At 40.2% G+C, this 25225-nt stretch overlaps 1 protein-coding gene and 1 long non-coding RNA gene across 6 annotated transcripts in view; one reads left to right on the plus strand and one right to left on the minus strand.

Moving 5' to 3' along the window:
• The window catches only part of LOC106016451 (uncharacterized), a 104810-nt gene extending 87374 nt beyond the window's left edge, over nucleotides 1-17436 (plus strand). For all 4 annotated transcript variants that reach the window (XR_002401157.4, XR_011804090.1, XR_011804084.1 and 1 more), the window contains 2 exons: nucleotides 8566-8719; nucleotides 14544-17436. This is a non-coding gene — a long non-coding RNA (uncharacterized lncRNA). The remainder of the gene's footprint in view (nucleotides 1-8565; nucleotides 8720-14543) is intronic.
• HTR1F (5-hydroxytryptamine receptor 1F) overlaps nucleotides 1-20576 on the minus strand; it is a 116110-nt gene extending 95534 nt beyond the window's left edge. For both annotated transcript variants that reach the window (XM_013097677.5, XM_005017651.6), the window contains exon 1: nucleotides 20212-20576. The gene's annotated coding sequence lies outside the window, so the exon portion shown is untranslated. The remainder of the gene's footprint in view (nucleotides 1-20211) is intronic.
• Between the last annotated feature and the right edge of the window lie 4649 nt (nucleotides 20577-25225).

Genomic DNA, 25225 nt, shown 5'->3' on the forward strand with positions numbered 1-25225 from the left:
TGCATAGCAAAAATAGACTTCTGCAATAACTTCTCTGAAATCAAAGCATTAATAGCGCTGAGGCTGTGATTAAAGCAAACAATACCTTAAAATTTCTGTGCATCTTTAAATTACTTTCTTTGGATAATATATCTTATAAAAGCTGAAGGCAGCTGAAAGCTCAGAGAATTGTTCAAACAGTGAAGCAGAGTACTATCTTATAGGAGAAAATGCAATTGCCTGCTATCTTAGTAACTATGCTTACATTACAAGCTTTTTTTTTTTTTTTTTTAACCATTGAGGTACCACCTTACTGAGTGAGATAAGGCGATTACTTGGGAGTAAAGAGACTTTCTGATATTCCATAAATGCAAGTGTTCCCAGGTGTGTTTCTTATGGCTTGACACTGCTGTGCCATTCAGATAATGCCAGAGGGCAAACTTTGGAAGGGTGTAAGAAGCACCAAAAGGGAGAAGAAAATGTTAGAAAATGCTGTTGTGACAGATGGTGAGATGGTAGGCTGTTCTCAGATGGAGACAAGTTGAAGAGCTTTACTTCTCTAGTCTGGAGAGCTTCTTGAGAACAAGCTGGGAGCAAACACACTTAAGAAGCTGCAGAGCAGCTTTCATCTGTGAACTCCAGCTACTGGCAGAAAAAGTTAGTCAGCAGCTCTTTGGGTAGCTGTATTAAAGCTGAACAAGTTCTGCTGGAAGTTTTGGTTTGCTGTAACTTCTGGCATAAAGATCTGCCAGGAGTGCTGGCTGGAATTCATCATGCCTTGGCTGAGAAACATTAGAGCTGGCCACAAGATGTGGGAGAGCAATGGTGGCTTTCCCAACAAACCAACAGCACTGGTGGAGCCAAACCAGAGCCTGCCTTGAGCTTTTCTGTCAGTGGTCCTTGACTTAGCTTGCAGTAGTAGAACATCCAGATGCTGCCTTCTTGGCTACTGGTCCTGCTGGACTGCTGGATGATATATATAACATTATGTATGGCAAGTAGCAATTTTTTTTTTTTAAGGTATGCTCTTCGAGCGTTTGCTGAGGTTTTGGCTAAGATGACTGTTGCAGTCTTGAAAAAGGTATGTAGATCTGCAACTGGAATGCATCCAGCCATGCAGCAGCATTTAAAGTGGAAATGACACCTGGCCACCTGACAGAAATAGTAAGCTCACAGGAAAACTGAGAGTTCAATGATGGAAAGCTGCAGGAAAGTTAATTCAAAATACAGATGTATTCATTTTTTGCTTTACCATCTGACTGAAGTGAAGTTGACAAGCCATTTTTAAGCATGTGTTCCATTTCACCAAAGCTATATGCTTATTACATAGATGTTTTCCTATCCCCCAACTTTTTTTTTTGGAGGTAAACCTGAGTGTCTTTTACTACTTCCACTCCCTTCTGTCCACCCTTTCTGCCATCTTTCAATCATAAATGTAAGTCTTAATACCCACATTAGAGACCTTTCTTTCCCCATATATTCAGAGCTTACTGCGTACATGTAGCTTCCAAAGCACTGAGTGGGCTTGATGTACCATCAGGCTGGAACGTGTTAGGAGCTAATTCTGGGATGTGTGAGTGCAAGAATTGTCATGGGAACACAGCTGATAATCAAGAAAGATAAAAGTTCCAGTAGGAAAACAGGTTATGGGAGGTTTCTGTGATGTTGCTTGAAACAGCCTTAGAGAGATAATGATTTTGAAATTATTTCAAAGGAGACACCATGACATGGAAATCCCTGATAAAGCAAATCACCAGTAGTAAATAAGAAAGGACACTTAAAACCATTTTTTCTAGTTATACAAGAACATAAAGCTGTCATTCTTCTAGACCCTATTAATGCAAAAAAAATCTGGGGAGTTATCTTTCCCTGACTTAAATTCTGCTAATTAACTTGGGTTAAAGGAAAAATAATCTCACTGTTCTTTGGTGACAGAAAAGGAAGGGTTGAATTAGCCTGCTGCATAACCAGCCACCAGTCTTTTAATCCAGTTTCCTAGGGAAATGGTCCTTACAAGATCATGCTGTCTGTCAGTTCCCATGTGTTCCTTAGAAGTCATTGCCCGGTTTTAACTACATTTGCAGAGAGATCAAGAGTTCCTATACGCTTCATGAAAACATGCTGCCAAATAGATACAAGGCAAGCCCCTGTTAATGGAAAGGCCACAGCATGAATTCAACCTATTATTAGACATCAGAGAATCTGTATGAGCAAACAGAAAGACTGCAAACTGTTGTAGGAACAAAAGCAACAGAAAAGCAAGCTTCAAAAGGTTCTCTGCTCAAAGAACTTGTTGGGAGTTGCGATATTAAGCTCTGTATGCTCTTCTAACCCGCGCAGGGCCTCCTATAATTAAACTGTCAACATTTCTGTGATGAAAAGCTGTATTCAAAGTCAGCAGTCAGTTGGCATTGCTGCATATCGGGAAGATAGAAACCTTGGAAGGGTCTTCAGAATCAACTGTGAATGTCTTGTGTCCCCTTACCAAGATGGAATAGCTGCAGAACTGAATTGTTTTTCCCCAGTTCTTATCCTTTCTACTTATGCCTGGCTACAGGTGAAGTCAGGGACGCATCTCTAATGTGGAGGCCTCCAAAACTGCATGCCTTGTTTACAGCTTACTTGAGGGAGTTTGCTTGTTCTTGTACCAAGATCGCAGACTGAGTAACCTTGAGCTAGAAGCCACAAAGAAGTTTACTGCAGGAAGATCAGTCAGTCTACGCGGTATACACATAGCCCCCCACTGCAGAGTGCAAGGACCTTTTACTGTTCTATGTATTTTTCTTCCCATTGCCCTGGGAATGTGCCTCACTTCCCCTTATGGGTGGGAGAAGTGAGACGCTGGGAATAAATGAGACCAAAGATGCATGCTTCAACAGAGGATGAAATGAAATGGGAACCCTCTGTTCCACAGACCAGAGGTGACTGTGCTGTGCTGTGGGAAGGGGCAGCCTCAGGCTCCCCACAGGATATAAAGCTCTTTCATATGGCCTCTGTCCTTCCTCTCTCCTCAGAGCAGTTGTAATTCCTGTTTATGCTTTTTGATTGCACTTCAGCATATCAGATATCCCAGAACTGACCATTACACCAATGTGCTTGAAATAATTTTCTGCGTATCCCAGTGCAAGACACTGTATTACAAACTTGGCTACAAAAGTGGCTTGCTAGCCTCTCTTTCAGCAATCATAAACCATGTCCAGAAATGCTCTGAATTAGTTGCTAACAGCCTAGATTTCAGTTCTGCTTGCCCAGAAGATATTGTTTCTTAATGACTTACGTCACTTGATTTATTCTGTTATAGTCTCTGTGAGATTTTTAGCCAGGTACTTTGTCCCCAGATAATGCCCCGTAAAGGCTGAACTGACACTGTGTTTTGTGATTTGCTGTACTTCTGCAATTCGTTAACATTTCCACTGTCTCAAAAATGTTATTTCTGTTTCCCCACTCCAGATGAGCAGCCGTCAGGCACTGCCCCACAATACAGCCCAGCTCCTGCCATCTGGCTGAGGAAGAACTAGCCTAAAGCCCACTCACAGATAGTATGCAACATGTTCTCCAAGGCAAGGGGGCTGTACAACATTTAGCATTACCAGGCACGGGAGGAAACTTCAGAATCAGCAGACCCCTTACAGCCCTTGTACTGTCCTCTTGCAGGATGCAGAAGCAGCTTTCGTGCCTCTGTTAGCTTGGCTTCCTCAGCATGGTGCAAGGAAGGAGGCAGCTTCTCAGGCAGTCTGATGCAATCAGTGTTATCTTAGACAAGACTCCTGCCTTCAGAACTTCCTCACAAGTAACACTGTAGTCAGCAGTGAGCATAAAATGGTGGTGCTGGCCTGTGTGCATGTGCCTGAGAGTTGGGAAGTTAACAGTTGGACAGCCTGTTCAGATAAGGTTTTGCTTTTACCATCACTTCCCACGTAGAGCCCAGTGCCACAGTCTGTGCTACAGCCTCCTTGTTACCATGCTGGAGAACTTGAAAAGCAGAGACTGCACTGGGAATATTTTTATCTTTTCAATTGATTCATTTCTGTGTTTACCTGGTTCTGATAGGAACACTTCTACTTTCCATTGATTCCTCCAGTCATATATATAAAATGGCATTTATTTATTTATTTATTTATTTATTTTTAAAAAAAAGCACATATGCACACATGTATAAAAAGATTCGAACTGGTCTGCTCACTGACTGCTTAGAGGTAACTGGGAATTTAAATCGCAAAAAAATAGTAAGAGTAACTATCTGGATAACCTTCCAACAGGCATAAACACCTTCTGAATTACCTTCTTAGTTCCTTCCTACAGCACATTATCATCACTTCAATCTAAATTGAATTGAATCTAAGCCAGTTTACTGCAACAAATGAGATGCTCTCCTGCAGGTGCTGTGGTCTGAAAGCTAGATGTGACACTGCTTGCTCTTAGAGGCATCAAATGAGATTGGTGAGGACAGATGCATGTGGTTCCCTTCCCTACAGAGGAGCGCTGATCCTCACTTTCAGGGTAGGTTTGGAAGGAGTGGAAGATATGAAGAATGGTGTATTTTTGCCTCTTTCCTCCCCCTTCTTTACCCTCAATATAGAGGACTTTTTATGCCCTGGTAGGGAGGTATCTGTGCCCTGGGAAGAGCAGTTCTGCCTATGGGGTCTCTTCATTCCCCCAGAGTATTTCTTTATTGCAGCTCAGCTCTTTCAGAGTTGGTGACTGAAGGCAGAAAGAAGAGACTCTGAAGAAAGGAGACAGGGCACCAAATGTTTTTCTTACTGAAGGCAAGAGCAGTACTTCTTGATCCTTACATTCATTGATTCCTACAACTCTTTAAAAGGAAATGCATGTAGCGATAACATTTTCTTGACAGGTGTTGGTCCAAGAAATTTGTAATGGAATGAGAGGGGTATGATCTGTTCTCATTAGCACAGAAAGGCTTTCTGTTTCAGATGGACAAACAAGTCTATTTCCTGTCTTCTTTAATTACTTCAGTTTATTAAAATATTTGTTTTTATGTTCTTAATATCCCTGCAATGCTTTGAGTTCTTCGGTCAGTGAGTCATAGTTAGAGCTGTACAAGAGCAAACTTTTATTTATTTATTTATTTTTCAATATAAATGGTTTACTTTTCGGGCTGACCATGTAATTTTATCATTCATCAAATGATCCATGACTTTCTAGGTTAAATGCATGAATTTCCAGCAGGTAAATTTGCTTGGGCTCAGCAGACAAAGCTTTATGTCAGGTTACTGTCAAAAAAAGTCTGCACAGTATTGTCTCAATAAAAAATGAAAGTAAAAATCAGTTAGTCACAGGTGTGCTACACATTAGATTAGCAGAAAAGACATCACAAAACAATGGCATTGCAAAAGTAATTCACTTGGAAAAGGATACACAAGAGTTTGTGACACCTAGAATACGTATTGCTTTTATGAAAAGAATTGGCAGAAAAAGTCAGAATCACGTTTATAAGTGAACTCAGTTCTGATGAAATAAATCAGCTCCTGATGCTTACAGTGTTCCTTCCTGCGTAGATGGTGTTTCAGCCTACATGTACTTTCAACAAATCTCTCTGCCAGTCTGCCTTTAACTTTGAAATTCAGTGCAACAGCATGGAACTATCTAGATTCCTGTGCCACTTCCAGCATGGTGTCTTACAGTTTTATTAAAGAAAAAGAGAAAAAAAAATATATATATATATAAATGTACTTTTTCCCTCATTCTCTTTGGTGCTTACAAACCTCTTTTACAGGTGCTGGAAGTTAGATTTTGGCAGATAACTGCATCCAGGTCAGAAAAATGTTATATACTGTCTCATCATTCTGCTTTTTAATTCCATTTAAATCTTTTTTTTTTCTTTTTTCTTCCAATATTTCTCCAATATTGGAGAAATAAAGCCTGTTTTTATGAATTTTCTGACTGAGACAGAAGTGAAAAATTTCTAAACCACCAGATGAAGTCCCCTTTGGTTGGTGCAAGCTGACATTAATGTTGCAGTGCCCTTGGTAACTGTTAGTGTCGAGGTAACCAGTTTAGCCTGAACACATTCCTGAGAAGTCACTGTCATTGCCATATTACTTAGAAAGATGAGCTCCCTGATCTACCATATCATCCCTGGCTTTGACCATAGGCAGCAGTCTACTACTCTCTCTGAATTAAAAATAAATAAATAAAAAATGAAAGGCCATTCTTCCATCTTACAACTGTGGTGATACAACCAGTGAAAACTGGGTGAGAGCAGTCCTTTACGGAAGAGCATCACCTCAGTGTGAATTCATAACAGAAAGCACTTGCTAAAGAGAATCAGGACTGATTCTCCTCTTTCTCCATCCGTGTCTCAGGATATGTCCAAATACAGCAGATACAGGCCATCCTTGCAAGTGATTTACAAGGTTGCTGCACAGAAACTGAGATTGCAGTGTATTGTTTTTTCCCTGGTTTTCACGTGTTGCATCAGATAGTCTTCACAAATAGGCCCTGAGAAAGATTAATTGAATGGGATTTTCTGCAGAATGAGTATTAGATTTTTTTTTTTTTCCAAATTGCCAAAAATATGTTTTTCTCTTCATTTGGACATAAATCCATTAACGTTGGATGTTGCATGTCTTGATTTTCTTTTATCATTCACTTTTACTCCAGCAGAGGTCAGCTCTGCCTGTGCTGGGGAAAGGTAAAGCAGCTCCAAGCTTGGGTGTCTGCTCACCTAACAACACACAGTGCTGGTTTCTTCTACCTTTCCACTGACAGCCAAAGCCCATTTCAGTCCTCCTTCTTACGTGGGGAAAAATGTCATTTGAACCAGAACACACAAACCTAAAAGAGTGCCATAGAAAGATGCCTAGAGAGCCATTTCTGATGCTGTTGCATGGCTCCCAGTTTGTCTGAGAACAGCAAGAACAGGAGAGCCAAGTGCAGTGTCCTCCTCTGCTGTATGTGAGGATAGAGCCTTCTACTGGAGGCTGTGAGAAGAGAATCCCCCAAAGAGCAAGAAGCTGCACCTGAAATGTGCTCTCCAATTGCTGAATTATTAGAAAAACAGAAATACTTCCATCTTTTTGTAACTATCTTATTTGCCGTATCAAAACTGTTAGGGAAAAAAAAAAAAAGTTTTTTAAAAAAAAAGTCTCCATGCTCAAAAACATTTTTGTTCGTTTGTTTTTCCCAAAGATTTTTTTTATTTTTTTTTTTCCTCCTGGCAAAACTACTTGGATGTATTCAGAAACAATTTTACCAATTTAAATTGTAGTGTTTCAGCAAATACAGGGTTCACCACAAATATCATTTCCTCAGCTTCATCGGTTACAGTTGTTCTTCAATGTTAGTTCTTCAGAACATGAATGCAGGTACCCCTGGGTAATTTTTTTTTATTTATTTTGGGAGGGGAGAACTTCTGTGTTCACAGAACAATACAGATATCATTAAGTCACTGAAAACAGTACGGGGAATAAGAGTGCTCTCCCTAAATGTATCATGCTGGACTTTTTTTATGCTGCAAGTTTATATATTATTTAAACTGTTCAATGGAGAATATAAATCTTAGTGTCAGAGTAGGAAGATGTTGGGAAGTTTGTGATACATCCATGACAAACACAAGGTAATCAAAACCAACTTTCCTTCTGAAAAAAAAAAAAAAAAAAAAGCTCTGAAAAGCTCTCCGCAACAGTACAATATACCTTTAAATGTCAGAGATAAATTCAGAACTGCCATGAAGAAAATACAGTAGAGTTGTGAGAGGGCTCATGTTTCCTGCATGAATCTTGACTTCATTGCAAGTTTGCACCCATTCTCCAAAAAGAGAACAAGGCGACAAATTCCCTTCCCACTTGGCATCATTTCCCTTCCATTCTTAGTTTAACTGTATTTTATGTATTTTCTCTAGTTTTTTAGCATTCTATAACAAAGCATTTGAGAGGTAAGTCTTCCATAGAGCTATATCTTTGATTTTCAGAATACCTGAATTTGGTCTATTTTTGCTCATGCTATCAGCAGAAAAACAAAACAAAACAAAAACAAACAAACAAAAACACCCAACAGCAACCAACATTTGTAGTCTGTAGTTTAATGTATAGCCATTTAAAAATGGTTTATGGTTGTTTTGTTTGTTTTGCTTTGACTTTTTGCTTAATTTAGCAGAACTTCACCTTTTCACCTACCATAAATATTTCTTTAAAATACAAATATCAGTAAATAAGCCTGGAGATTCTTAAATAACTTAAGCTCCCTTAAGTATATGAAATAAATCACAGAGTTACAGGGCATAATTTTCATCATGATGCCCAGACTTCCACAAGTTTTTGCTCCAATTATCAGCCTTAATGTAAGCAGATATGATGGTCCAAGAGCTGAAAAGACCTCCCGTGGGAAGGATGACAGTGGGATGCACTAGCAACAGAGTAGGCAATGCAAAAGAGCAGATGTATTAATGCTGAGCAAAAACATTTTAAAAGCTTTAAAAAAAAGACCCTTAAAAATACCTTTACTGAAACATTCAGTGTAATGTGTTATTTATCAGAAATAATATGGTTCTGTAAAAAGAAATATCCTTATGTCTAAGAAGTATATGTACACATACCCAAAATTCTGTTATTTTCTCCATAACAGAACGGGCTCCTGGTACTGCTGCATGGACACTGAAACCAGAGAGGCTGCTTGGGCTGAGACATGTTCTTCCCTTGGGAGGCTCAGCTGAGGCTACATGATTTATTTCTGAAAAACGGAAGCCTGTCTTTTTTGAAAAAAAGTCTCCAAGCTTGAGGTAAGATGATTAAATCAAAAGCTAAGCTCTTTCTCTACCCTGTCAAAATCCTAGTACAGTGCACTACAAAATGGCCCAGCTATTTTACTGAAGAAGTAAAAGTAAACATTTTTTCCTTGTAAAGCTTAAGACTTAACACACCATGGAGCTGCATTCACAGAGTAGTGCTGCCATATAGCTACTTGCTATTACCATGCTACATGTAATCACCTTATTACTTGTGCTGAAAAAGTGGGAGAAACTGAAAAGAATACACTCAGCCAGGTCAAATCTTCTAAGCAAAGAAGGCAGAAATGAATTCTGCTGCCACAGGGGTGACAGTCTAGGCTGCTCTCACTGTGGAAATGGCTCAGACAAAGAGGATGATTCAGGCAGAGCCCTAATGTGTTGGATTTGCAGTTCCTGGAGATGTCTTCTCTTTCCAGTAGCTGCTTGCCTTGATTGTGTGTGCTCTGGCTCATTGCAGCAACTCTGATTTAACAGAACATCATTGAAAGCAAAGAAGATCCTTGTTCATTGCAGTCTGCTGCCCTATGTTCTCTGTGCCCCATTGTTCTCTCCTGCCTGTGGTTAAAGCCTATGACCAAATCCAGGCAGGTGGTTTTACTTCTGTTTTGAGTCTTCTGTGTTTCATGTGATCTCTCTAAGTCTCCCTCATAAACACACAGACCTAATAGTTTTAACCACATGGCTAGTCTTTGAATTCTTGGCAAAGCAGAGACTAAAAAAAAAAATTGTATTTATATATCATTAAAGAAAAAATAAGTAATGTTGTCCTTGTTTCACCATCTAGCCCTACAGTTCCTCACTGCCATGGGCTGGGACATGCTCTAGTTTAACAGTAGAGTTCATAGAATCATAGAATGGCTTGGGTTGGAAGGGACATTAAAGATCATTTAACTCCAACCCCCTGCCATGGGCAGGGATGCCACCAACTAGATCAGGCTGGCCAAGACCCCATCCAGCCTGGCCTTGAACACCTCCAGGGATGGGGCATCCACAGCTTCTCTTGGCAGCCTCTTCCAGTGCCTTACAACCCTTATAGTGAAGACTTTCCTCCCAATGTCTAGTTTAAATCTATGCTCTTTTAGTTTAAGGCCATTCCCCCTTGTCCTATCATAATCTACCTGAGTAAGGAGTCCTTATCCATCTTTTTTTATAAGACCCCTTTAAGTATTGAAAGGTTGCAATGAGGTCTTCCTGGAGACTTCTCCAGGCTGCACACCCTAGTTCTCTCAGCCTTTCTTCATAGAAGAGGTGCTCCAGACTTCTGTGGCCCTCCTCTGGACTCACTCTAACTCTTTCTTCCGCTGGAGCCCCAGACCTGGATGCAGTACTCACTTCTCCAGCCTGTCCAGGACTCTTTGAATGGCATCTCTTCCTTAGATAGATAGAGATATCCTATAGATATTTTACCCTTATCTTATGTGTAGAGATAGTCAAATCCCCTTGAAATGTTGGTACATGGGTTGCTGCATCCATTTCCACCCCTCCACTCTGCCAGACATACAAGTGGTCTTTGTCTCTGGCTGGGTGCAGGAGCACACTACCAACCAGTGATGAAGCAAGAAACAAACAGAAAAATTCACAATCATACAAGAAATGTTTAGATGTGGAAGGGAGCGGCAGAATGTTTTCAAAACTGCATAGTTTAAGTCTTTGGTTTAGTGTCCCTCAGTTAACATTTTAATTTTTCTGTTTTTGCCAATGCACATTTCACATTTTGTACCACAACAAAATACTCTTACCTAGTCAATGGAGTTCGAGGGCTGCTCTCGTGAGTGACAGCTCCTCCCACTCTTCTTTCTTCTCACCCTTTTTGGTTTCATAACCTAGCCTTTTTCTTATGATTTCTCCCCTTTTCCCACCAGTACCCAAGGAAGAAACTGTGTTTAAATATTCAGAAGTACAGCTCACAGCAGGATGCTGTATTATATAGCCCTGAAAATGTGCAAGCTGTGTTTTTCTCTTTTCTTTTTTAAAGACTAAGTTGTTACATTCAGAATTTTGCTAGTTGTCATTAATGATTGATATGCTTTTTCTAACTTTTCCCCTAACTTTCAAAATTAGAAATTAATGACTGTTTTTTCTGAGATTAAACATCGTGCTTTAGACAGAAATCTTTAATGTAACCAGTGATGTGCACCATTGAGACAGTAGCTGATTATGAAGGATGATATCTTAAAAAAAAAAAACAAAAAAAAAAACAAAAAAACACACACAGCAAATCTTACTATGTTTAACATCTGGTTTTCTTCATTCATATTTTACACGCTTTTCTGGTACTTTTATATTAAAAACAGGTGAAGATTCAGTCCAGCTATTATGCATCCTTCCTTCCCTTTTCCCCCCCTTTATTAGAGAGATTTAGTAGTTTGAAGTGACTAAAATGATTAAATGTGGTCTGCTTATTTCTTAGATGAAGCTATATATAACAAAAGATGTGTGTCATTAGCCTAAAAAACTGCCAGGAGAGCCAGTAAATGGTTTCACTGCAAGATCAAGGATGAGGCTAACGAACAGCAAACTTTACTTGTTACCTGAGAGTAGGGAAATGACACACAAGTGCACTAAAGAGAGATAATTAAGGAATATCATCATGGTAAACCTGCACTCTATGTGAGTTTGTGTTGGCCAACCTGCAAGGTGCTGGAAAGGCAGACAAATATTTACGAAAGCAAGTAAAGCTAGTTTCCATTTTAACGCTTGCTTTTCCTGATGGTGTTATCTATTACATATCCAGCAGCTATGGATGACAGCTTAACAGGTCATCTTAAACAAGATATACACACAGAGCCACTGATGAAATATCATATAAGTAATTAGATGACCCTTTTTATTTTTTTTTTTTAGATGGCTACAGTGGATTAAGAATTTAACAACAAATATATAAATTCCTGTCACAATATCATGTACGCAAAGCTCAGACTTGTTCACTAGGGACAGTGCAATTGCTTCACCAGAGAGCAACTCATTTTCTAGAAAAGTGTCAGCTTTCGTAAAGCTCCCATTCTTTGCTCTTACTATGGGATTTGGAAAGTCTACCACATAATGATACCTGCTGCCAGTAGCAGATTCTGTGCTTCAGCTCTCTTTCCTTGTCTTTCCTCAGTAGCTATATACAAAAATAGGTCTATTTTCTAGTTCAAATCTACCTTTACAGATGGTTCAAATTGCCATTGACTTTTATGCCAAAATCTAATGGAGGCATCTTAGGCTGCTCATCTTACTTCTTCATTTTGTCATCAGTCTCTCAGTAACTGGCTAGCCCTAGTGAAGAGAGCTTTGTCTACTTTCCTCAAGGAGAAAACTTGGTGTCACTAGGCCATTGTAGAAACTTGAAGTGCAAAGAAAAAAAAAAGCCTCAACCAAGAATATCTAAACCAGAAACAGATGTCTGTACTGCTGGGAGTTCCCTGTTCCCTGCTCCCTAGCCCAAGAGTCACAGTGTACCTTGTGCCCACAATACATGTTAATCCCCATTTAGTGCAGTGGGAGCAGCTGTGCTCACACTTCAAGGCACCTAACAAAGGTCTCTGTGACTCAATGAGATTAAATAATAGCATAATACCAAGGGGGAGATAGGTTGCATGTTTGTAGATACAGCAGCAGGGTTTGTGAGCCATTAAGGGTAGGTCTGCTGGAAATGCACTGGAGAAAATTATGTGGGACAGAAAGATCCAAATCTGGTATGGTCTCAGTTGTTGTGCTTATTTGAAATGGTCTCCTTAGCAAATAAGTTCCAGATTCCTACCTGCCTTTTGTCTTAGATGGAACTGGTGGTTTGCTCCAAAACTTTTGAGGAAGAAATTAACATTGATGCAGTTTGGATGATTAGAAAATAGGGACTTAAGAACAAATCAGCGAAGTGACAGTGTAGACATACCCACAGGTCCTCATTAGTAATAGAAAGTAGTTCTTTATTCTAAACATAAACATCCTAAAATATTAACTAAAAAATAAAAAAAAAAAACACACCAGCAACAACAGAAACAAAACCAGCAAAAAACAGCCACCCTAGGCTTTTAGTCTAGATGAAAGGAAGCATACATTTCATCTTTCCCAAAACAGCAGGGGCCTTTTTTGCCACTGGCAACTGTCAGTCTTCAGGTAATTTCATAATAAGTCCTGCAGTACAGTCCTTGAGAAGAGTGAGGGTTAGCTGGAAGAAAAAAAAAAATCAAAAGCCTTCAGTAAAAGGCAGAGTGAGAATGAGCTTAATTTATAACCCTAATGTAAAAATTCTTTGTGCAGAGGAGATGGTAATGATGCCATTATGTTGGGCAAGCCCAATATAGAAGATTGTTTATGTAGATACAAGTGTTAGAGAGGACAGAATGTAAGTCATTTCCCTAAGAAAGATATCAACTGCCTTAAATGCAGCTTTTACAGAGACCTAAATGATATTAGACTCCTAAAGCTTGACTTCACTATTTTCTTGAGCAGATTATTGTATTATTTGTATGTTTTATCTGGTGTGTTTGGATTTTTTCAATGTCACTGAAAAATGTCAGTATCACTGTCTGCTCCTGGCTGTCCTCCCTGGGTGGGTGGCCCCTGGCCTTGGTTCATCTCCTCACGACATCTGAACTGTCACTGGACCCTGTTATCATCCCCTGGTTCTGTCTGCCTAGACCCCATGGGCCTGTGTCTCCTTGGTTGAGGCAGCACCTGTGCAGGGGTCACCTTGGCTCCCTGCACACTCCCATTGCAGATAAGCCCTCCTCTCACTGTTCCTCACATGCCTAAATTCTGGATGTGGATGGCCGTGTAGCAATTTTTCAAAAACTATCTGCTGATTACATCATCTGGACATGAGTCAGCCCTGTGATGCTGTTGATGTATGTTGGCACGAATGTCTCTGACTGGTCAGTCATTTCTGATCTTCCGTTCACCCTCTTGGTTGTTCATGTCCAAGAACATCTTTGATACGCATTCTTTTGAGCTACATTTCTTATAAAAACTTTAAATTCCAATTCCATTGTTCAACTTATTTGCATTCCTCCTCCACCTGATATCACCTGCACACTTACCAAGTGTACAAGTTATTCCCTCTGCTAAACTGTTAATGAATAATTAAATGCTAAGTATTATTAAATTTTTAATTAAAACATTACATGGCACCCAGGAGAGTCTTCTGGTCAACCACAAGTGGTACATGCCTTGCAATTTGACAGTAGTTGTAATAATGAATTATTAAGACCTATTTTCTAAGTAAAGTTTTCCAGCCAGTGGTACACACCCCTTCTAATATTTTCACCCAAGCCATATCTATTGCTTTGTGTCTGTGGCAAGTTAGAAGCTTGTTCCACAGTTACTAGGATTTAATATAACAACAGCTGGAGGCATATATTATGATAACCGGCTGGGCTGTGTCTCTAAACAATACTGGATGTGGTCCAAATTTGCCTGGGTTCTCTGGTGGTTGTTGACAGACCAACAAACCACAGCCTGAAATATCTTCCAAAGATCATGTGTTAATAATAGATGTCTCCATTTGAGTTCTCTGTTTTGGTTTCAGAGCTCTCCCTTCTCTTCAGTGGCTCAGTGACCAGTAGTGAGCTAGGAAATTCTGTGGGCTCCATCACTAATAGACTGGTTTGGCCAAGCCATGCTGATCTTTTCTAATCTAGCACAACACTAAGGATAAGAGGTTGAATACTAGTAGTTACTTTTTTTTTTTTCTTTTTTTTTCCCACATTAAACTTAATAGATAGTCTTATGCTTAGTATGAATGAGCTGAATAGATTTAATACTACCTAATCAAGAGGGTTTATGCCAGGTTAAAAAAAAAAAAAGGTAATGCTTTCCTTTTCTTCCATAGGAAAGATCAACTATTCTTCAGCAAAAGACCAAATTATGGCCCAACTCTGTATCTAGAGACTAATGAATGTGGTTACGATATAAAGAAATCGTCTGCACCTTCTATTCATCTGGAAAATGTTTTTCTCATATATTACAGTATACTACATATACTACTACAAGTATTATGCACACTGGTTTCCCAACTAGGGGAAAAACAACAGCCACAATAACTACTGCTGCCCACAGTGAACGTTTTTCAGTCAGGGCAGTGTCAGAGCATTTCATGCAAGTGCAATCAGAAGCAGTCCAGGAATTCAAAAGACCAGGAAACAGATAGCTGCGGACAAGGAGAGTATGGTCTGCCTGAAATCTAGCTGCTGTCAGGTAAGAAAGATGGTGAGACTGGAAGGAGGAGGGAAGAGAGAAAATGCAATGTGATGCTGAAATCATATTGTGCTGACCCGAAGAGTGATTCACTGAGCTCCTCTGTTCTCCATCAGAGAAAGGAAGTAATAATCAGAGAACATTCAGAATTTCTGTCCATGAAAAGGCCCAAGCCAACCATTCTGCTCTCATCATTATGCTGCTATAGGAGCTAACTACAGACAGCTCTAGGAAGCAAGTGTTACTGTGGGCAAAAGGAATGAAATCTGGTTAAAATTAACTTTTGATTCCATTACTGTGAGGGGAAAAAAATAGAGAATTTGACTGTTGTCTATTTGTCCAGAATTGTTATTGCAGATGTGACTATGTAGTTACACATACAGTAGTTAAAGACTCATAAATTCTATTTTGAAGGTCAAAAGTCTCTAAAATTTATTATAGTTTTGATTGTGATTTATAGCTGCAGAGATAGGATGTTCTACTCAAGCCAAGGGAAGCTGCCAAATGCAACCACACTTCGATAGGCACAAAGTATCCTTTGGAGGAATTCCTGGTTTTGCTTTATCATAAAGCATCCATCAAATTGTAATCACTTCATTGTTGCACAATAAATAGCTTTTCTAGGTTAAGTAAGCCAGTTCAGTCCTTCTCACCTAATCTGTCTAAAATTTACATAATGCAACTGACCTTTCTGTGGTTCTCTTAGTTCTCCTTTCTGTTCTCCTCTTTTTCCAACTGATCATGCTCCTAATGTTCCTTCATAATTCATCACAAAAGTTACTCATTTTTATGGGTTTTGTATTTGGCCTCTATGAAGTTGGTGTGTGTGTTTGTATCAGTATGCATATATATAACATACATATACACAAGCAGGTAGCTGGATAACCTTCGCACCTCATAGCAACAGTCCTGAGAGATTGATCTCTGTATGCAATGAAATATTCCTTGTGGTGGAGAATGATTTTTCACTTGTTTAGCTCCTAAGGCATAATGGCTGTGTTTGCTAGTGGGCCAGCTGACTTGCTAATTCATGCTTGGATGTTTTGCCAACAAGTCTTTGTATTTTCCATCACCAACTAAAAACCAGTTCAGTCAAAGCCTGAAACACTTGCACACTTACTGAACATAATGAAGTGATGGCTTTACCAAAATGCAGTGAATTACTCTCAGAATGGCAGCAGACTGTTTCTAGGGAGTAATAATCCAAAACTTTAATTGGGATGGCTGCTTCTTCATTGTGATGAACCCTCAAAAAACAAATAAACAAACAACAAAACAAAACAAAAAAACACAAAGCAACAACAACAAACTTTCAAAGTCCAGCTTGCATTTTGTCATTAAAAAGCACTACTTATATATTCAAGAATATATTCAAGAAGGCTACTTGTTTGAATGCTGATGTAGGTTTTTTTTTCTTCTAATAGACAAAATCACAGCTCGTGCTTTATAGAAATCCTCTCATTTGTTGATGAAGCCAGTACATGTGAGTATTTAGCTTGAGCCTTTTTGGTGCTTAGCTGCTGATACTTCATGGTAGAACAAGCCATATTTGATATATAAAGCTAACTACCCAGTCTCAGGCTCCCTGCCTCTTTCCTGGCAGAGAAACTGCAAATGCACACAGAGATGCACAGCTGTAAGAGTCAAACCTAGGTTTATATCTCTTCCACTTCTGGGTAAGCCTTCCAGATTATGATATTATACCCTCCTTCTATAGGCAAGGGGAACTCAAAAGTAATTAGTTCTTAGAGCGTCTTGGTCTGTGTAGTTTTCTGTACTCTTTTGTGTTGTGTTTTCTTCCTCCATGAACTGAAGGAAAACTGATGACATGAAGAAAGTGTGAAGGAAATGACCAACAATTCTATTCTTGTACTCCATCACTAATTTGTAACAAGGACAATCATGAAAGTAATGCTTGAAATTAAAGACGTATGAGACACATTCCCAATATTTTCTGAAGTATGTCCTGCTTTTAATTAAAATGTAAAGTATACATACTGAAGAACTTGCTTTTCTGCCAGGAGCAGCTGCCTTGTACAACCTTTCCCACCGTGGACATCAAATGTCAACTGAAAAAAATGTTTTGTTCTTGTATTGAAACTCATGCAGTTGGAAACTTTATTGCAATCCGAAACATAATGTAGAAGTAGAGGGCAATATTATGTTTAACGTATAATTAGTTTGCAAAAAAATATAACCAAGGGACAAGTTTTTGATAGAATAACTTCACACAATAGATGCAGAATAATGGATCACATTGATAGATCCTTCTTGCTAAACGCCATGACAAAGTAAATGAATATTTGTATAAAAACGCTATAATAGTTCAAGCTTGAATTAGAGAGTCTGTAACCTTTGTTTGTGATCATAAGTTACAGAGAAATCCTGCAGGCAAAATAAATGCAACACTAATTAAAACAAAAAAATAAATAAAACCACAAAACCACCAACATTAAAAGCCAACAGATACAACCCATCAAATAGTGAAAATATTATATTGTGTACCTAACATTAATCACTTAGGATGCTATAGTACAAGTTGTCTCCAACAATTTCTGTAGTTATCTCACAGGTTAAATGGACACACACATGGAGTTTGGTAAAAAAAATACAAAGGCATAAAAAATTGTTTAAAATACTAAAGCTGACTAAAGTCAGTGTTTCTTTCATTCTGAAGCTACATTTTTTTTTTCCACTGTTTCTGTGAGAAGGGCGAGTAATAGGGGCAAGCCACTGAATCTGGCAGGTCATACTAGTTTTTCCAATGGATAACTTGGGGCAAAAAAAAATCTACTCTTCCAGATCCAATAACCTCAGTTATACTTCTAGCAGCTGTGCACCAGTAGGTTACAGTAGGTGACAAAAGGGATCTAAATTTTAATCACTTATGTCTTAAACACTAAAATAGTGGTATGTCATTCTCAGATATGGAACTGGCACAAAAAGCACTTGGCATCTGAGAGATGTCATATGCAGTATGAGCCTTCTTGTGTGTGTAACCCCAGCTCAAGAGGAATCTCAGTATTGGGAAGTCAAACTCTGCAAGCAATGAGTGCCTCCTGCCCGTGTATGTTCGGTTAGCCCTTTCATTTGCTGTCTGCATGAAAAAAAGCGCAACACAACACAGGTAATTTGGAGCTTGCAGAAGGGAAGGAAGGAAGGAGGAGGAAGCCTGGACTTGAATATTTTCAGGTTTCACTGAAGCCAGTGAGAGACAGAAGCAAAAACCTGTGGGAAAAATTAAAGCAACAGAAACTTAAATATTTTTTCCTCAAGAAAACAGAACTTCAGACTTACCTAAGAATCTATTTTTGTTGTATTAAAATTTCACAATGGTTTGTGGTTCATTACTTTTTTTCCCCTTCGTTGACTCTACAAACACTTCACTCTCCATGATGAAAATGAGGAAACTTTCAGATATTTATGACATGCCAAAGATAGAAGGTGCTGTCTTGCCCATGAGTGGTTGATAATTATGAAGAGGCATAGGCTGGGGTGGCTGGGGTGCAAAGAACAGTGTGCTTACAGTACCTTAAAGCAACCTGATGTAAAGGTCAATGCTGTACTCTTTGCAGTATTCAGACAGTAACATTCCCTGGAGTTACTAATGCTCTGAACAGCATTGTTGGCCAGTCACTTAAACATTCATCTCCTGTGTGCGTAAGAAACTGTGTTCCCTGCTTCCCAATTCCTCCTTAATGCAACACAGCAGGAAGTTAGTGTCTAGTGTCAGCACATAGCAGCACACAGGTTTGGGAAAAAATACAAACTTTGCAGAAGATTTGTTTCTTGGGTCAACAGCTCTTAATATTTAGCAATCTGGAGATAAACAACTAACTTACATTCTATCCTGTTTTCAGCAATAGCAAGATAAATGATAGATGGACATAAGTTTTTGGAAGATGAATTCAAATATAATTGTAATGACAGCAAGCAACGGTTTAGAGCAGAAGCAAATGCTATGCATGTTGAAGGGTGTGTGGGATCCTCTTTCTCTTCTTTGACTACTGAGACTTGTCCTCAAGCTAAGGTCCCTAAAATAAGTGCCCAAGATTAAGGGTTGTAAATCTCTCCTTCTGCCTTTCCTTACCATTGTTTGTAGACTTCTGTGGCTCAAAAACTGGAATAACAAAATCTTGTGCTTGGCTGCTATCAGATTGGTACGTGTGCTTGAACAGTAGCATATGTACCTGTATACACAGGTAGGTAGATCAATACATAATTGACTTCTCAGGAAGCAAAGAAACAAGATCGATGAAGAGCTACAGAATCTATGCTAAACCGAGCTTTTTTTCTGAGTTAAAACTTGGAAGTTTAGCTCATATTGTAGAGATAAGTTCAGGTCAGTCATATTTATTAGCTATGAAACTGTTACTCTTATTTTTCCCTATTTTATGAGAATAAGAGAGTCTCTTTTCCATGTATATAGTAACATTTTTTTTAATAACCTCTCATTTCTATTTTCCTCATGTAAACGTCTGCTGGGTTACTGCTCCAAGAACAAGAATATCTAATAGTAGAAAGCATAAATATACATGAAATTATAATATCTCACAAAGCAAAGACATATAATCTCCTAAAGCTGTATTTTATAATGTGCAGAAAGCCTGGGGTTGCCTGATGTCATAAAGCATCCAACTTTATTAATGTATGTAATTAATATATATAAAATTAATTCTCTCTCAAACAAAAGCCTACTGGATTAAGAAGCTATACAAATCATACTAACTGTACAACTCACAGCATGTTTTGATCACTTAAATAATTATAGGGAGAAGTACCACTTGATTTGCTTTGGGTGACCTTGTCTTGGCAGGATCTACAAGTTAAATTAAGATGAAAACAGATGACAGTTCACATGTTGACATTATAAACTAAAAAGATTCATAGCCTACTTGGATGTGAATGCCAGCAAACAAAATCAATCTGCATACTGGACTGCATGTGTATAGCATACACATATCTATATTGTCTTAGCATCAGTAAAAATTAAGCTAAGGAAAAGCAAAGTCAAAAGAATGCTGTCACATGAAATCTCATCTATGTTCAGGTTAATAAAACAAGTAAATGCATGTGCAAGGCTGGTATGAACTGGGAAGGTTTCCATCCTCAGTCCAACTTTATGATAAAGCAGAAACTGAGTCCTGCTCTGTTAGAAACCCCAACGTTTCAAGTTCTCCAGCAGTACAAGAGAAGCTAATTACCAAAAACCAAAGGACAACAAAAAGAAGCCAGATAAGCCATAAATATCTACAGGTATAAGAACACAGCAAGCGAGATAATGAAAAGTTAGCCAGATTTACCGTTTCAATTATCCAACTGGGTAGGTTGGTGGGGCTGGGATTTTTTTTTGGGGGGGGGAAACGCCGGGAGCCGTTTCCAGAGGACCGGTCCATGCGCATCCACTCCGGCGCCGCGGAGCGCGAAGCAGCAGCCCCAGTTCCCCCTTCGCCAAAAAGGCGAAGAAAAAAAAAAAAATTCAAAACCACGAAGAGGGGAGGGGAGGGAAGGGGAGGAGGCAGCCGGCGGCCGGGCAAACTCTACCGGCTATGCTTGGGCGCCGCCCCGACAGCTCCTCTCCCGCTGCCCGGCCGCAGAGCGCTGCGGGAGGCGGCTCCGCGGAGAGCCGCGGGGAGGAGCGGAGCCGAGCGGAGCCGGTGCCGCCTCCAGGGGAGGGCAGCGGGCTGCGGGCTGTGGGCTTCGGCGCGGCTCCACCCGCGGATCTCGGGCTGCCCGCACCCGCCGGGCCGGCCCCTGTGGGCCCCGGGATGTCCGAGGTGGGATGGACGGGCTGCTGCGGGGTCGCCGTCCTCTCGGTCTGCGCCTTGTGCCGGGGAGGGAGGTGGGAGGGAAAGGTCTGCATCAGCCGCCCATCTTTGGTGGGATTTGGGTTCCTCCGAAGTGCACGCTCTTGGGTGAGGCTGTTCTCCTCCTCCGAAATGTTATGGCCAGGCTGCGAGGAAGAGTTGCCAGGCTGCGTGTGATGTGGCACAGGGGTGGACAAGGATGCGCTCAGCGCTTCTGCAAAGGCAAAAGACCATCTGGCAGAGCAGCGTGTTTGGACGGGGAGATTTTTGAAGTGAGCACCTTGCTGCTGCTCAGATGTGCTTGAGACGTAATCGACCTGCTGTCAGCTGCACACCTATTCCGTGCCTTTGCTCTCTCTCCTTGGCATGCAGCACTGGGTCTCCCAGCTTGACACGTCCCTGTGGATGCTTCTAGTCCATCATCCCAAAAAGCTGAGAGGTCATGGATGACCTAATTGCAAGCAGTGCTTTCTGCTTCTTTTTCAAATGCTGTGTGCAATTTACTTTCCTCATGGATATTTACCTTGGTACTGAGTGATCCTAGGTTCTAGTTAGTAAACCATATATGCCCCCTTTTTCATCTCACAGGGTTTGTTGTTTGCTTGGACTTCTGTTTATACAAGTCTTTATTTTGGAAGGAAATCAGAAATGTGTTTCAGTAAACCAGCCCCTACATACCATTGCAATTTTGATCCAACAATTACTGTAAAAAGGTGAAAGTGCTAGAGGTTCTTTTATGTCTTTGGCTATTCAAAGAGGCAAAAGAAAACCGAAGTAGATAGCAGCTCTAACACCTACCTGCATCACACAGCCACATCATAGTTCCATTGGTCTCTTTTAGAGGTGGTCTCCCTGGATCGTTTGATGTCTGCTAGGATTTGAGGAGGCTGGTATTCTGTAGGCTTTTAAAGTTACAGTTTTATATGAACTGAACACCTTCTTTTCTTTTGCAGATTATGACACTACTGAATAAAGTCTTCTGCTCCCCCAGCTACCAGTTGAGTGTATCTCCTGCTGTTGTTTGATTTAATGAACAAAGTTTTAATCATACCACAAGTGACTTAGAAATAGCAGAGGTTAAGCAAAATGGTCCTTTGTCCATTGCTGCTGATGAGTAAGAGCAGACTGTATGATTAGCCTGTGTTCACACTATCGTCTACTTCTGGCCTCAGATCAATGCCATTACAGTCAGTCTAGTGGGGGATGTGAAAGTGCCTCTCTAGAACCAACAATTTAGTATATAATTTACTGCAGCACCTATAAACCTTTTGCAAAGATTTTCTACTAGGGAAAACTGCTCGAGTTACATTGACAGTAGCAGAAATTCTGTAGTGATTCCCAAAACAGCGTGCAAGGGCACTGGTTGTCACAGTGTGAGCATGTCTCTGGTTCCTCCTTCAAATACCTCCTTAGGACCTCTTGCTTCCTGTGGTATGATGCTTGTGACACAGGTGGGAATTGCTCATTGCTCCTTTGTACTTTGTGTGTTCTTTTGACTTCAAAGCATGGCCCAGCCTGAGATTGCGCGTTTGAGCAAAGATGCTCCCTATCCAGTGCAGCAGCACCTTGACCAGCTTGTGTGTCTCAAGGCAATAGCTTCGATGGTAACAAGAAGGGGCTGTTCTGTTTTGATTATAATAGGTAGCAATCTAAAGCTTATTTTTGAGAGTATATTTCTTGTTGTGTTCTTTTACATAGGAGAAGTCACACTGGGTCAGGCACAAAGTCCTTCAAAGTCCATTATCTCCTCTCTGAGGAGAGCTGGTAGTCAGTATGCAGGAAAAGGGCATAAGACTGGGGCAAACACAGAATGCCTTGTCCTGGTACACCCTCTCATCTTGCTGAAGCTTATACACTAGCCACTTTTTGAACACATTTATACTTTTGGTATCCACATTGTCCTTCCAGCAAGCTGTTCCACAGCAGAGCTAGCTACTGGACTTATAAAAAAAAAAAAAAAAAAAAAAAAAAAGCCCTTCTTGTTTGTTTTAAAATTATGTGCTTTTTTTTTGTTTGTTTGTTTTTTTGTTGTTTTTTTTTTTGTTTTGTTTTGTTGTTTTTTCCTTCTGTTCCTGAGTGTCACACAAAGACAAACAACCATGGCATTTTTTTTACTTAGTTTAAGTGATATTAAATCATTAGATTAGATAAAGATATTTAATCCCATCAGAAAATAAATAAATAAATAAATAATTGTATGCCAATGAACTGGTAATGACTGCATATAGGGCCTTTGCATTTCCTAGGGGAAGAAGGCCCACACTTATATACTTAGATCTCAATTTTTTTTGAGCCAGTCTTTTTGCTCTGAATTTCCATAGTGCCTGTCTCATTAAACTCTTGATCGTGGGCTTGGGCTGCAATACACTGTGACAGCACAGATAATCATAATAATGGATTATTTGAATGATTAGTAATAAGCAATTAAAACATTGGCATGGTGGCTGGGCTGTGAATGCAGAACGTTGATGAGTTTTGTAACATAACTGCATGCATTTCAGTCCCTTTCTGGGCAACTTTATGCAGTAAAACATCTTTATTAGATGGAAAAATAATATAAAAAATAGATTCCTCAAATTCAAAATTGTACCCTGTTTTGTTTCCAAAGAGTGTTCATCTGCAGCAATAAGATGGAAGTCCTAACTTCTTCCTTGAACAGTCAGGGTTAGTCACCAGCATCTCAGAAATTTGTTCTGAGACAATTCTCCAAGTGTGTCTATGGTCCAAGGGGGATTTCTGTCCATTCTGTCCACAGACTACATTAAATTGGAAGTTATGGGTCTAAAGACAACGGTAAGGTTGTGGAAGATTCGCATGAGTGAGGGTTGCTTGCCACTTCAGAAGACAGCCTTTCTCACCTCTTGCATCTTTCTCACCTCAGTTCATGCAGAGCTTGGGGAAGAGATGTGAGTTATGAAATTACTTGTTTCCTGTGCATGCCAGCTACTTTTCTGCACCTGAGCTCTGCTTGCCCAGGTGGTGGGTGATGAGCTGGACTGTGAATCTGGTGTTGGAGAGGTTGGGACAGGGAATCCCCATTTATCCCAGTGTTTGAAGTTCCAGTACCCAGCCGTGAAGTCCAGGTTGTTTTTCTCTTTCTGTCTCTGTAAACAGTGTCCCACATCAATATGGAGTGGGGAGAAAAAAAAAAAAGAGGGGGTTGTTAGCTACCATCCTATGTAAGCTCTCCTACCTCTTGAAAGCAAGAGACTTGGTAAGTCTGAAAGTCTGGGGCTTTTTCATCATATTTAAATCACCCTTGTGCAATAAATCAGTTTTTTTCTGAGATGTTTATTTCTTAGGGACATCAGCTGCTCCTTGCTGCTTGCCTTAGTTGTTCCTTGCTGTTTCATTGTTTCTCACTCACTAGTGTCAAACGGGTGGCTGGGATTTGCTGCCTGCCTTCCTTTCTCTCTTCCTGGATTGTATCCACCGGCCTGGAGATTAATGATATAGAGATGATGTGGGCTTTTTTTTTTTTTTTTTCCCTCACACACCCTTCTTGCCAGGCATGGGTTTGAAAAAAAAAGGCAATACCAGACTTTTGCTCTGGAAGAGCATGTAGCGTGCTGGCAAAGCTCTCAGTTCTGTGCTGCAGATGGATTAGGAAGTTAATGGATGGCTAGTACTCCCTTTTCCCCCCTCAGTTCAGGGTATGCCTGTACAGATTTACAGGGCTGTTTTTCCAATAATCAAAGCAAGACCTGAGCATGGAGATGAAATTACCATTGTAGTTTAAGTTTTATCATGCTCATGGGTGTGATGGCAGCCTGTGCTAACTAGCAGTCAGACGAGTTCAGAGGAGATCCCAGGCCAAACTCCACTATGGAAACTGTCTGTCATAACAAGCTGCTATGTGCTATAACTGGGTATTTTCTGCTTCTCCTGGTACCTCCTTGTTACCTTACCTCTGCTGTGCCATCCCACTATGGCCTGTCAGTATTAAGCCAGGGTAATACAGAAGAGCGCTAGTGAGCTTTTTACAGAGCTTATGAAAGGTTGATGCTCAGGATGTAAGACCACACTGCCTCGGAGAAGAACGTCTTCCATGGTAGGGATTTATCAGGGCAGCAGCCCAGCATCACAGGCGTTTGAGAGTTCTAGTTGACTATCTCCTCTCTTTAAAAATCCCTGCCATCTTTTTCTGCCACTTCTCAGCATATCTAACTGTTGTGCATATCCTAGCTATCTTACATGGTATGTCACACTTGAGTCAGTGTGACAGTGAGATGCAGAGCAGGCTCAGCTCGAGGACAAAACCCCTCAGAGCAGTCCGCAGGGGCTCCATGACTGGCTTGGTGGACAGGAGAGGTGAGAAGTTGCTTGCTGAACCTGCAGTACAGCTGCCAGTGCTTGGCATCTGTCATCTTTGGGAGCTGTTGCTGAGTCCCAGGATGACCACAGGACTGATGGCTCACAGTCCTTGCCTTTTCTGCTTTGCTATAAATACCTTTGGGTATTTTGTTTGGGATAAAATATGACATGAGGATGCCTGAATAACTTCAGTTAA

The sequence above is a fragment of the Anas platyrhynchos genome, chromosome 1 (genome assembly GCF_047663525.1).
Source record: "Anas platyrhynchos isolate ZD024472 breed Pekin duck chromosome 1, IASCAAS_PekinDuck_T2T, whole genome shotgun sequence".
Taxonomy (NCBI): domain Eukaryota; kingdom Metazoa; phylum Chordata; class Aves; order Anseriformes; family Anatidae; genus Anas; species Anas platyrhynchos.